This window comes from Accipiter gentilis, chromosome 9, assembly GCF_929443795.1.
Source record: "Accipiter gentilis chromosome 9, bAccGen1.1, whole genome shotgun sequence".
NCBI lineage: Eukaryota > Metazoa > Chordata > Aves > Accipitriformes > Accipitridae > Astur > Astur gentilis.
Window position 1 is genome coordinate 12457880 of NC_064888.1, and position 14610 is coordinate 12472489.

The 14610-nt window shown below is 35.0% G+C and overlaps 1 protein-coding gene across 11 annotated transcripts in view; it reads left to right on the top strand.

The window, feature by feature from the left end:
- The window catches only part of SHLD2 (shieldin complex subunit 2), a 104168-nt gene that overhangs the window by 65594 nt on the left and 23964 nt on the right, over positions 1 to 14610 (top strand). For 4 of the 11 annotated variants that reach the window (XM_049810088.1, XM_049810098.1, XM_049810099.1 and 1 more), the window contains exons 2-4: positions 3853 to 3919; positions 6739 to 6854; positions 9310 to 9356. The exons of 2 other annotated variants lie outside the window; for them this stretch is intronic. The gene's annotated coding sequence lies outside the window, so the exon portion shown is untranslated. Of the gene's footprint in view, positions 1 to 3852; positions 3920 to 4436; positions 4478 to 6738; positions 6855 to 9305; positions 9357 to 13117; positions 14606 to 14610 lie in introns of those variants that run through there. 5 more of the 11 variants (XM_049810091.1, XM_049810092.1, XM_049810093.1 and 2 more) reach the window with 5 other exon arrangements.

Genomic DNA, 14610 nt, shown 5'->3' on the forward strand with positions numbered 1-14610 from the left:
AAAAAATATTGAATAAATTCTGATAACTACCTCATAAGTAAATACAGTTTTGATTGTCATGAAAAGTGGTAGTGCTTATGTTTATCAGCTTTAAAGACTGCCTGTCTCCATCTGTTTATATAGTTGCTGTGCATGATGACTGAGGTTGCCAGCTGGTTACTTCAGCTCTGTGACAGAAGAGATATAAAAAGCTGTTCATGTATACAGGAGATAATGTCGTCCTCTCTTGTTTAGGCAGTCTATAGATATGCAAAAAATTTCTGTGCCATGTTTTGGTACTGTTGCTATCAATATATTACTAACAGGCATTGCTGGATAATGTAACTAAGAAATATGAAATACACTTTTTATAACACTTATTTCCTGTAGTGCCACTTCTGGTTTTCAGATGGGAAGGACAAAAAGTAACTTTCTCTGGAGCTTGTAGATCTGATCTGAAACTTAATGAAGTGGGTAACAAATTACTCTGATTTCAGTGACCTTTCAGTCAACGTGGCCCTTCATGAAGTGATAGAGGCTTTTGCAGGTCAATGTGAAGGCTTTTTCTTTCTCAGTTCCTCTATCACTGAGAATCTGTTAAAGCAGCTGTTTTGTCCTTGTGGAATAATCTTTAGCTTGTGCTTAGTTTTTTCCTCATTTCTAGTTTAAAAGACAAAAGAGGGGATGATACAGTTACCAAACTCAATATATTTGAGATTCCCATCTAACTGTTAAATGTGTGTGAAATTAGCTGATGTAAAAAACTAGTTATGGGAAAGCTGACATGTATACAGGCATAAAAACCTTCATAGATGCACTCTGAGTATGTGAGCTTTGTTCCCTTAAATAGGGTTAGGAGGGAAAAAAGTACTTAAGTCAGTTTATTTCCTGGAAATTATACTATTTCTTAGACAATTGGTCTCTAATTTAGTCAACACAGCACACAACAGATAGCAGAAGGTATGGTTTGCCAGGAGTGAAATAAGAATTGTTTGAAAGTAACATTTACAATTGAAATTGATGGGTTTTGCAGCCCTGGCTGGCTGAATATTATACCCGAGATCTTAACAGCCTGGAATCACAGCATCAGAGATTGCAAACCAGGTTTTTTCTTGCTTTAATACTCCATTAACAATCAGAAGTTGTTGACATAAACAAAGTGCATGTTGTTTAAATAACAAACATGAAAGCTTTTATGAACCAGAGAATACTAGTCTCCTGTAATGCTTTTGTTTGCATTTCAGTTAACAAAATCAACTTTATCCTCTTTCACTTTGGAAGACTGGTTATGGAAATCCGTATTGTTAAAATATGTTTGAATGCTTAATCCTTTGTGAAAGATGTTGGTGGATGAAGCCCTGATTCAAAGGAATTAAGAATTGCCTCTCAAGTTTGTTGGTACAATTGAAATTGGCATTGTTCATCGGAAGAGTCCTGGAGTACATTGGCTGGTATTTTTCAATGCACTATAGATTTCCTAAAAGAAAAACTAAAGAAATCACTGATTATGCTGGATGCTAAAAAAAAAGTATGTATGATACCTTTTCTTAGTCATCTTTCACAGTGGCTGTAGAGATCCAGTGCAAAAAGTCACTGTTGTATAGCTCATCCCAGAGGAATCTCAATGGGAAAATAGGTCAGAATAACAAATACTTCTGTTTTAATTAAATTGCCTCATCTTGAGCACATTTGAACCATTTTTGAAAACACTTTTTAAAAAAAGGTATTTTTCCAGTCCTTTTGGTCTGTCTTCTAGTTAAATGATTTGGTTTATGAATAATGTAGTTCTTTTGAAATGCTGGAGTTATTAAAATCACATGTTCTATATGGAGTTGAGGTGCCTGCCCATATGGCAGTGGTGTTAGATGTGTAGTCATGCAGTGCCAGACAAGTGCCAGCTTCTGGAGTTGTGGCAAAACCTGCACAGACAATATCTGCATATCCTGGAGTATCTTCTGGAGGCATTGTTGCTCTCGTTATTACTTGGTGCTGGTGTGGGAGCAGTGGACACCTTAAAGGAGCAACGGTGTGCTGGGCCTAGTGGTGTCCAGAGATGTGAGAGGCATCCAAGGGATATTGGCAGTTGACATGAGAACAGTTTGTGATTGCGGCCATAAACCCTCAGCACTGCTATAGAATCTGAGTTAGATAAACATTTCTTCTAATTAACAAGCTGAAGATTTTGTGCTGTTTGTCTTTATTATTTATTGTCTAGTCTTGTCAATGTTGGCAAGATAATGCCTAAGTTATCTGTTTTACTTTATCTCTTCTGTCTTTTCTTTGAAAGTCAGTAGGCTGAAGGTAAGAGTATTTTGAAATACTTATAAGGTAGAGCCTCTGCACATCATTGATAACAGATTTTGATTTCAGAAGGAGTATTATATTGCTGTCATCTGACTCCCTGAGTTAAAATCGTCATGGAATTTGTAAAAGCTTATCTTGATTTCTTTTGTTTTGTCTTACCAGTTTTTCAGATAAGCTGGTGTTTGTCTTTAGTAAAGGAAAACTAACTGGCTGTCTAAATGTATGCTTTTAGATTGTTCAAGTATCAACTTTTTGAACAGAGTGTATGCTATATATTCATCCAAGGTTTATGTAGTCTCCATTAGCACTGTGACAGTTATATAAATAAATGTAACATTGGGCTATATTAGCAGAAATTGGGCTTCTTCCTCATGTGACAAATACCTCATGAAGATAACAGAGGAGAAGGAAGGAAAAAAGAAGCCAATGTCCTTCACTGTTCTGTTCCCCCTGTATACTTTACGCCTCATCTACCAGTGAACCCATACGTGTAGTGCAAGTCCATTAGTGTTATTTAGTTTTAGGTTTAATTTATTCTTGTTTATTACGTAGCTAATTCAGTGAAGGTTATTATAAGTCAGAGAAATTAATGGGCCTGTTAACTATAAGAAAAAAGATATCTTATTTGGCAAAACATTGTACTCTCATCACCTTTTTTCTCTGAGTAGAGAATCAGAATATAGCGTACTGTCTCAGGACTTAAATTTTAAAGTAATTCTTAATGTTTTGAAAATTAAGGCCTAGTTGTATGTGTAGGTTCTGCAAAATATATAAGGTAAGAGAAAACTTCTTTCAAATAGTGTATGAGGTTCAAGAACTAAACAAAAAAAAAAAAGGAACACCAGGTGCCCTGTGTTAATACCAACTTTGGATTGTTTGGTTTTTTCATGCTGCTGTAAGTCAACACCTGAGAAATCAAGTAAGGAATAAAAGCATTTGAGGGCAATAAATTTTATATTGCAGGAAGAGAGAAAATCACAGATACAGAAATGGGATAACCAGAGATGATGAATGTTAAAATCTCAATAGGGAAGCTGAAGAGTTGAGATAATAAGGATAGTTTTGTGACTTATCAAAAAAGCAGAAGATTATGCATTGGGGAGTGATAGTGCAATGTTTAAAGTATGGGTATGAAAGTTGCACACAGACTGAGTTTTCTACTTGTTTCAGCTTACTGTGTGAGCCAAAATTACTTATCTTTCCTAGCCTCAATTCCCATAAGAAAAACAGTTGATAATTTATTCCCTACTTCTTAAAGGCATAGGGAGGACAAATATGTTAAGTATTGTTTGTAACCGAGATGGTTATGCAAACTTGTATGGTCCTTGGATCTGAATGAATATAGGTTAGAAATTACAGAGCATGGACAGTACTTATTCTCAATGAGAAGCTAATGGAATTTGTTTTTCTAGTAAATTGATACAGTTTTTCTTTCCTGCCAAACTTAGATTTTCTCAAGAAATACAGGAAAATCTTAGATTGTCTTCTAAGTGATAAGTAAAATACTTGTCTTGAATGTTTATCCTTTATCAGAGCATATTAAATTTACTCGGTGTTTTTCCTTATTAGGAACAGAAACAGTGAGGTCTAATGGAACTACAGTCTATTCACATTACTTTGAAGATAATGAAAAAATGTAAGTTATGTAGGATTTTCCAGGTTCTGTTTGATTAAAAGAATCCATAGAAATTAGTGTTAGAGAAATAAGCAGAAGTTCTCTTGGACTAACAAGTACTTTCCGCTTTAATGTGTCAGTTTGGATAAAAGGAATGATTGTCAAATACATTACATATGTGTTTTTCTAGCTGACTTTATTTCAGTTTTTTCCACACTATGTGCTTAATGTGTCTGAAAAAAATCGGTCTTTCAGCAAGTCTTCATCCAGCTGATTGGATGTTGACAGGTGAAGAGAAGGTAATATAACTTGACTTGTGACTATATTTGGTTATAAAACTTTCTAAAGTGCCAAGTAAGTTGAAGTTGCTCAACAAACAAAGGAAATAGATACTGGAATTGGCATGAGTTCTTTGGGAACGTGCTGGTGTAGATATGACTGTGCCTTTTTGCTGAGAATGTCAGATCAGCTTTTTTAAAGCACTGTAATTCCTTGAGCTTTGTGCTTGCTTTTTTTCTATTTTGTTTTCCCATCCTAGGTTATAAGAGAATATAAAATCTGAAGATGAGATGGATCAAGGTGACTTGATCAGATCTTTAACTGCATGGACTGCTAATTCTAATTGACCTGTTGGGGGTACAGACATTGCAGTTTAGCTATTCCCCAGTCTTCCTGTGTACAGTAGTGTAATCCCCAGTTGACAGAGCTCTTACTTCTCAGGCATGAGACTTTCATTCCCACAGTAGAATAATCAGTCAAGATCAACTCCCTTATTGCATCAATGCTTTTAAAGTGCTACTAATCCTAAAGATCAATGACAAACTTTCTTCCAGTAGTACTGCTCTTGACATCCAATTGTTGACCTGAGTAGTCAGATTTCCTTCTTAGGATAATGGGATTAGACTATTCTTGAGTTACCATGAGTACTGGTATTAGTATGAAGTGTGGTGGCAAATTTCTATCTTGGAGCATGGAACCAGACTAGAAATCTAATGTAATGTGGAAAACCCTAGATAACTCCTAAATAGGAACAGCTTCAGTCCCTGCTCAACTGTATTTTGATTCATATAAAGTGAGCAGTTGAATAGGTCAAAACCCATTCTTTCAAAGTCTCAAGATTTTTCCCCACCTCTTTCTAAAATACTAATGTTGTCTGCAAGAGTGAGATTTTCTGGTTTTTTTTGAAGGATAAGTTTGAGTCAAGACATTTTTTTATGGTCTTTCACTTTATGGTGTTTACAGTGTTAAGCTGGGCTGTGATTGGGGAGGGAAGAATTTTTCAGAACACACCATTCTATATGGCAGTACAGTACAAGTAGCTTTGCATTGCTCAGCAGTGGAGGATACCACTGATGCACAGTCTCTCTCTCCATTTTTACATGCTCAGTGAAAATCTCAGTTGCCCACTAAACAGTGTGTCATTTCAGGGTTACTTAGAGAATGGTATATGTATAGAGTGACTTTCAGGATCAGGGCTTCACACTTAAAAACATGTAGTCTAAACACTGGGTTTCCCAAGTTAAAGGATAGGCATAGGTAAAGGGACTTGACAGCTGGTTCCCATTTGGGATTAGAATTTTAACTTCCTTGAGAGCTGGTAGAGTAAAACTTATTTGTGAAACTGAGAAAGGGGCATCAAGTAACATCATAATGTAGAGCAGAATTAAGAACTGTGTAATCATACTGTGTGGTTCTTAATTCTTGTATACATGATGATGTTACCTCTTCCCTCTTCTATATTTGTCTTTTTTAACGAGGAATACAATTTAAATGGGCACTGCTTTGGATGTTTTTCTTCCCAGCTTCATCAAATCAAGTACTTGCACTTGCTTATTTTGTGAAGATTAAAGCCTTCTATCCATGCCCTGACACTTAGTAATTTACTCTTGCTGTGATCTGACTATTCAGTTTTCTGCAAGGTTTTTATGTTGGCAGCTGCAGTTTGTAATATATTATATAATATACTCTAATGTCATACAAGTTCCTGTTGAGAAAAGCTTTCAGTTAACATGTTAGTATTTTGGGTCTCAAGTGTCACTGAATACTTTGTATTTAATGGATGACTACTGACTATTTTGGGGAAGATGCCTTCGATTATTTTTTTTTTTAGTCTGATTTCCATACCATAAACTGAGTCTCCATTTGTTGCTTTTTAGGTTAAGCTGTCATATTTGTCAGCACAAACAGTTTGTTTTTTTTATTTCTTAGATTTTTCTTATGTTCCAGTGTTTCATAATGGTTAACATAAAGCGTTGCTATATTTCATTTAATGTTTGCTGTTATAAGCTTATGGCTCCTATACTGCCATTAATTTGGATGGAATATTAGTTTTAGCTGCAAAATAAAGGTTTATATATGTAGTGTAAACATCAGTACAGCTCTTGCAATGAGATGTCAGTAACTCCGAACATTAGCTAAGATGGAGCAAACTGTACTGCTCTTTGAATTCCTTTCTCTCTGGTCAGTTGTAAAGGTTACTAATCTCTGGAGAAAGATAATAGGTTACATGTTTAATGTAACAGCTTTTTGTTTTTCTGCTTTATCTGCTAATTTTAAAATCTTTTAAAGTAAGCTCATATAAACAGGTCTTAATGTGAAATCTATGGGAAGCACAAAACTAATGTGTATTTAGTCATTACCTGTTACATGCTCAATACTACAATAGCTGATTATTTATATTCCATGTGCTTCCTAACACAAGCAAGTAAAATCTGGAGTTACTCAAATCGTTAGCTGAATACATAGAATAGTTTGATATGGAGTGGATAGCAAGTTCCTTGTATTTCTTTACCTTCCTGCAGTAGTCATAATTTATTTTATCTCTAATTTTCCTATTTCAGGTCTTTACAGAAGGTTAAATTCACCTGTGTGCACGTGAAGCTGAAATATCATGAGTCATACATAGTTGTAACTGTCTTTCTGTACAAGTGTATCTGTTGGCAAAGAATAAGGGCAGGTTACAAAAGACTATTCAGATCTACTTTAGTACCAAACTCATTTGTGTATTGGGGTATTAAACAGAACTCTTATTAAAGATACGTTTCTAACATTGACACTGCCATTTCTGTTCTATATGAAAACTTCCTACTAGTGTTTTAAAAATATTTTTCTGAAGAATACTGTGATTTTAGCTTTGTATAGCAGCTCACATGGTTGTGCAGATAAAAATTATGCTAGTACACTAGTAGCCACATTGGCCTTGTGTACACTATCAGTCATACTGTTTCTATCCTAGTAAAGGTCAGGTATAGAACTTGCAACATTTGGCAGACAGGAAAAAAAATGTATTTGCAAACAGGATTACAGTTCCAGTACACAGTATTAAGTAAACTGAGGTAAGCATTTGTTAAATCTAGTCTTTCCTCATTATATTGAATTATACTCAGAGGCAATTTATAGTTGTACTTCAGCTTGGAGCAGCTTCTGCATGAATACAAATGAATGAATAGATAAACCTCTTCAGTTTCCATCCTTAACTCTTCATACTTCAGGAGGTTTGAAAGTTACACAACTTAAAATTTCATGGTTCCCTCATGTTTTTGTATTGTTGGTTTTGTCAACATAGTTTGGTGGTAAGATTGATCATCTAGAGTACCAGCTTCTCAAGAAAGGTGCTTTCCTTTCAGTGGGTTGCTGGTGTGTGTGAACATGTTAAGTCTGCATGTATGTGGCTGGACTTTCTCCCAAAGCACATGATGGAAGAGTTAGGATGGTCAGAATATTCCCAGGTGTAAAAAGGGTGAGGGGAAAATAAATGATGTTGAAGACTTCTCAGATTAGCTCTGAGTTGGGCAGATAGGACTGATCTCAACCCATTAGAGTAACACACCTCAAAAATGAGGACTATGTAGTACTGCAAGCAACAAAATATTTTGTAAAAGTTATTGAATTAAAGGCAACTAAGTGAAGGTACACAGCAATAGTTACATTAGCATGCTATATAATTGAGGTATTGCCTCTAATGTAAAAACAGTGAAGAAAATGATGCATCTTTACTGAGAGCAAAGGTGGAGGAAGGTTTTTATCAGTGGTTATGCTGCTATGCACTACTGCTATGCTCTATGACACAACAGTAGAGGGAGACCCAAGATGGTTTGTAACACCATACCTTGAGTTTTTTGGTTTTTGCTTGAGGTGTTTTCAGACAGCTGAATTACTATTGAAAAGGGTAAATAGATGTACAGGCCATAGAAATCAAGGTTTCAAGCATTTTATTCACAGATCTTGTTCAATTGTGATGATTTCATTTAACTTTTATGGGCGTAGTAGGATAGAAATTGTGATCTACAATTTTTTTGAAGTATAATCAATCAAATTATTTTGAATAATTAGTCTAAGTGCATTGCTGCCTTAAAGTCTGAGAGTAGTTATCCCTTTGAAATAGGGAAATTTGCCTCTAAAAGGCACCTTTGGCTCAGTCAGCTGTGTTGATAGTTACTCAGTGTCACCTGTTCTCTGTTAAAGCTTAACCAGTTTGCTAAACTAACATCTATCTAAACCATTGAAATGTAAAGGCTTATATATTAAAAATGGAATGCTAATTTCCTTTATGTATCATTTCTTAATTTTTTGCTAGGTAAATGCTGAAAGACTTAAAACTTTCTGTTTGCACAAGTTTCACTGTAGTTTTTACTAACTTAAAATACTCTGAAGTTTTCATCTTGATTTATCTGTAGAGCTCTAGTAAATTAACAACTTTACTCCTTAGCCATAATACCTGTGAAAGAGCATTTGCTTGGCTGACATTCGTACAGTTCTATAAAGAAGTTGGTGGATATGTTGCTTCTGTAGCCACAATAAGGAGCAAGTGTGTGCAATGAACCGTCTGTGATCTTTGTAGTGCTATTCACTATTGTACAGAGCCAGCTTGGCCCAAGTCTGAAGGTTATATTTCCTTAAGGGAGCTTTATCTCTGGAAAAAAATCTTAAACCTCTGCACTTCTAGACAGAAGAGCCTATCTTTTTCAGTTGTTAAGGCTGAAATGTATTCTTGGGGGGAGGTGTATAGTGTGTGCAATAGGAAGATCTTAAAATAACCTGGAAATTTCTTTGTGTTTTCAAGAACAGAAATACTAGATATTTGGATGTGAAAGTCAGTACTGTCATGTAGTTAACATCTGTCCAGGGTTTATTTAAAATGCAATGCTTGCATCAGAAGCATGTGTTATGAACTTTCCTTTTGAGACTTTAGATTTACAGAAACTTTGTGTGAAGCTAGTATATCAGATCACCAGTTGTTTTGAACCTCACTAATACACACTAATGATCCCACATGAAGGATGTAGTTGCATACTACAGAAACAGATAAAATGCGCAGAATGTGGCTTGGGTGGGGAAAGAATAGAAGAGGTCTTGTGCCATAGGTCCAGTCCTGTCAAAGAGTACTTGCTGTTGTTTCTGTTTACAGGAAGGTTAAATATTTGCTCTTCTGGAGAGATCCTGCATCAACAGCGAGGAGGTAAATGAACTCCTGATTGAGCTATTGGTCTAAAGAGGTCTTGTGGACTTGTATGCCATCTGGCTTCTTCTGAAGCTGCTTGTGTAGTTCCTAGTTTTGCACACACAGCCTTGGAGCATGTCTTTAGTGATGACTTGTGTGCTCCTGGTATGACTACTTTGACTGGGTAGCTGGTGCGTTTAGTTAACAGGCATCTAACTTGAATTATTTAGTGATGCTGACAAATGGAAAAAATACCCCACTTGCCTTAAATGCAAGAGGAAGTGTGGCTTTTCTAACATAGCCACTTGTGGTGGAGAATGAAAGGCATTTTACTAACAGTAGTAGATTACTGATTTATCCCGCTTAAGTAGACTTAAAAATTGTACCTTTTCAACACCCTGTCTCCCACAGTACAAAAGCAAAAGCATAGCACAGTCTTACCTATGGCTGTTGTCCCAAACATTGATGATGCCTCATTTTTGTCTATGAATCTGCAGTCAGCATCCAGGTTTTTTCTAGAAAACTTCATCTTTTTTGAGTGAAGCTTTTGTAAAGGTGAGAAAATACTAGTGGTGGCTTTATATTTTAAATAATTTTTTCTACCATCGTGTAGAAGCCACTTACAATATGGGAGAGTAAATTCTCTTTCCCAAGCGCCTAAAGCAACTGCAATTGAGAGGAGCAGCCTTTGATTATGGCTATCTGTGTGCTATAATCAGTTAATCCCAGTGATGTATGTAGTTGTTGTGTAAGGTGGATTCCAGTAACTTTCAGAATGTGAAATACCAGTTCACATGATTTGAACCTAAATAAGAAAATTTTTTTAGAAATACACTGGATTTGTGCAGGAAGATGTACTTGATTAATATTACAATGCCTGTTGCACAATATCATAGTGATGTTCTGGCATTTGTATTACTAAGTCAAGCTGAAAGGTATTTGCTGTTCTAGAAACAGATTTTACAGAAATCAAATCAAAGCTCAGTGAATTGTTACTCAGTTTAGAAAAAAGTCCTATTTTCCTGATTGGCCAAAAAAATTCAGTTTAAGAAAACAGACAAGACTTTTACAAGACGAAAATAAAAGCTGATGCTAGCCTTGAGATCTTGGGTTTTTTATCTTCTGATCCTAATAAATCAAATCTACAGGCAGTTAATCTGATGGAAGTAAGGCTATTATGATCACGTTTCTTTGACTAGTTGCCTCACTTTCATTTTAGGTCCTGTATTATTTTAAGTCCTAAAACAGATTTCCATTGGTAATGATACCTGTGGAAAATTTTCTGCAGACTTAACTGCTGTCGTGATGTCATTCTAATATTGTGAGTTCTTTGAATATGCTGAAATATCTGGAAGAATGTCTTTCTTGACAGAAGGTATAGCAGTTTAGTTGTTTAAGTAGTTCTCAAAAATAAGGGTTTGGGGAATGAGTGTTCTTACACAAGTGCTGTACATGTTTTGTTGGATCTTTGACCTTTTACCTTTATCTTTTTCCTACACAAAAGGTCACTGTTCTTCTGAACTTTTAACTTCTTTTGTTTGTAACAGCCACTTTATGTTCATATCTTCTTAATTATGTGGGTTTATGTATTGCAAAATAAAAATCAATAAATAGCATGTACTTAAAAGGAGATCTTGCAAGGCACAAAGGCAGTGAGGAAAGAATTATCAAGTTAATCACAAAAGCCTACTACCTTTACTTCAATTTTCAAACACAACGAAGCCCATCTGTGGCTAAATTGAAAATGTATTATCAGTGTTCAGATTTGTGCATCATTTGGTTCCAGAAAATAATCCTTCTAAAGTAAAATGGCTGATTTGACTGCTGAGTAGATGCCTCCATATGATCCAAGCTTGTATTTAAGGAAGAAATGTCCTTATTTCAGTTCAAGGAAAATGTTTCCTTCTTGGAGCACAGCTTTAGAAACCACAGGCCTTGATCCTGCAGGCAAGTGGGTATGCATTAAATGTTAACAATGCTATCTGACTGCTTGCCTTAGTTACTGCTTGCCTTAGTTACTTATTTTGATAGTTCAGTAAAAGTTCTGAAGAACTACTTAGTGTTGCTAGCCTTTTATTCAGTATTTTGATTTAACTTTTGAAAAGTGTCAGATTGTATGGAACTTGTCAGAACGCTCATTTTTGGTTTAAATTACTGATATCCCTGCTTATGCTTTAGGAGTATTTAGGAAGGTTTCTATTGCAATGCCTAAATCATAGGTGTTTCATATTCAAAAAAGCGTTTTGTTACTGAAAGTGCTGCAGATAGGTGAGGAAAAAAGTTTGGGTACATGTTGTTTTATGGCTATATATTGCTGAATACAGCTTTTATATATTTGTAAACCAGCTGTACCTGTCTTGAGAGCAAATGGTTTTGTAGTCCTCTGGTAATAGCCAGTGACAAGAACTAAATAATGAATGGATTAGTATTGCTGCTATTTAATAGAAATAAAAAGTACTAAAAGAAATTACTTTATGGTCAATAATCTATATTCAGATAGCATTTAGAGGTAACTTCATACTAATTATTATAGGTACTGCTGTAGGCAAATAAAAGCTAGGGATTTTCATAAATTTAGATATTGACTAGTAGGATTCTTGCTTATACCACTGTGTCTGGTCAACAGCTGCCTCTGTGCACTGTATTCCAGAAAATTAACTTTATGTGAGCCAAGTAACAGTCTTGGAGTAAAATTACATTTGGTTAAACATGTCGGTTATAGATAGGACTATAGTCTTTGCCTGGAACATTGTATTAAAAATTAGATAAAAGGTATTTGGTGATTGTTACCATCTCCAAAAGATGATTAAAAAAAAGACTTGTAATTACCTATCCTATCCATTTCTCCACTTGCCCATAGGTACTATACTTTTTCCCCCATGGGTGTTCTCTTGGCTTCTTGTTAGGTCCCACTAGCCTAGTCTAAAGCAATCTGCTTAAATCTCCATTCACTTACAGATATAATCTTCTTTTAAGCCCACATGATACATCCCTTAATCTTATGTAGAATATAAAATTGCTTCAGCTATGAGTTGCTTAGCTTGATTCTTCTGGCAGTTTTTATTTTACATTGGGTTCCTCTTAATACATATATATTTGGACCAAGCTTCTTATTGATTTGGTGGATAGGTGCTGTTGCTGGTGTATTGATTCACTTGTTTATGCCAACAACGCATGCTGGCACTGCATCATCCTTTTCTTGCACAGGTTGCAAGCAAGTATGTAATGTGTTCATCACTTCATCCTGGAGTTGTTTCAGATTCTAAGTATATGAAACTGTTACTACACTGCTTGCTGGTTTTTTCAGTTTTTCCAAGGTTGTTGTACAGCTATATTACCTGGCTTTTAAAAAGAAAGTTGAATTTTGGAGGAATATTTAAGCAGCATGGTAAAAGTGCCAGAAGAGTTTGCTATGGTGTAATCAGAATTCTGCATCCAGAGGTTTATTTGTTTCCTTTGGTTAGCCAGTGTCTTAGTAGGTTTTCTGCTCTACCATAATATGGAATGAAGTGTTGTAAAAAAACCAAAAACAACAACAACAAAAAAAAACCAAAAAAAAAAAACAAAACCAAAAAAAAAAAACCACCAAAACAACCAAACAACCCTACAGCTTGAATTGAACTGAAAGTAAATACTCTGAAAATGGCTATTAATAACTCAGTTTCTTCTGTTGTAAGGTCAGTGAAACAGTCCTTTAATTTTGTTTATACTACACATAGGAGAAGTGCAAAATCAAGTGTGCAAATGAGGGAGGGGAAAGCTCACAGTAGAAGTTAAAATTTAGAATTTAAAGAATATCTTTATGTGTTTGTTATCTACAGGGTCAGCATTTCAGTGGGTAAAGGACAATATAATTGCTTTTGCATATTGCACAAATCAAGTTATTAACTACTTACAGGTTAGGATGTTCGTCAACCTGTACCAGATCAAAACTGCAATTTAAAAGAATATCCTGTTTTTACCCCAAAAAACTTCAGTGTTGGGGTTGTAGGAGAATTCCAGAGGGGAAAAGTGACATTTTTGCATTATATCGGTCTAATCCTTTGTCTTCTGATGAACTGCTGTCTGTTATTGCTGTAATTTTATTTATAGCTTGAAGCTGTACGATATAGCAGACATAAAGAAACTGTTAACCCAGAGGTGGAATTAGTGTGATTTACTTTCAGTGTATAGGGCTTAAGTAAAGACTTGATGAAACTATGTTTGGATATAACTTTTAAAAAGAGGGATTTAGGCATCTGACTAGCAATAATATTCAGGAGTGATAGGAAGCTGAAGCTGTCACCCTCTTTAATTTACTTTGGCCTAATGCTTAAGTGATTATCATGGTGAGTGAATACTATTAATGATTAGTGAAATATGGAAGAAAAGTAATTAATACTTCTAAAGTATTTTAAGGGTAATTTAAAGCCTTGTATATAGCACCACACAGTGTTCCTAAAGTATTTAACTATTGGAAAGGATTATTAAAGCTATTTTTAATTTTGTCCTATGTGTAGTAAATCACTAAAGATTAACAAACTGTTTATGACATAGTTGTTCATTTTAAAAAACCTTTAAATTTAGAATTCCTGTCTTACTCTTTAGGTCGGGAGAAATACACTGTGTACCATAATGTATTTCTTGTAATAGGTATATTAAACTTTAGTTGCAGTGTCTTGCTAATGTAAAACTTGCTGATGTAGTTACTGGTTTTTAATAGATCATTGACCCGTCAATCAGACTCTGACCATTTCAGAGATAAAAAGCTAGGCTTTCATTGGCTATTATGAATAGAGCACCTTTCCACAAATTAAGAAATGGTGTAATAATTAACAGGTACAATGGATATGTGCATTCAGATTTCAGTTATCTTTATGAGCTTTAGCTCCTGTTATCTTTGGTGTAGTTAACCCCCTGTCTACACACATAATTTAACTACAGTATAAAAATGGATTTGCTTTGTGGCAGTGGCATTTTGCTAATATGATTGATAGATTTTTTGCTCATTTTTTAAGATCTGTAATAAAAGTTGTTCTTTCCGACTTTTTCTTTAAAACAAGGCACAAGTACAAGAACTTCACTAACAAAACTCATTAAATAAGTAATAATACTGTTCTAAAGAAGCATAGCAAAGATTCTTTAAACAATTTTGCATACAGAGAATTTACCCAAACTTTAATTTTTTTTCTGATTTACGGACTTAAATGATTATAAGCACTGATGATTCCTGGTATTGAAGTTCAGTATCTTTGACCTAAGAAGTCACTTGGAAATTGCTAAAGCAGGTCAT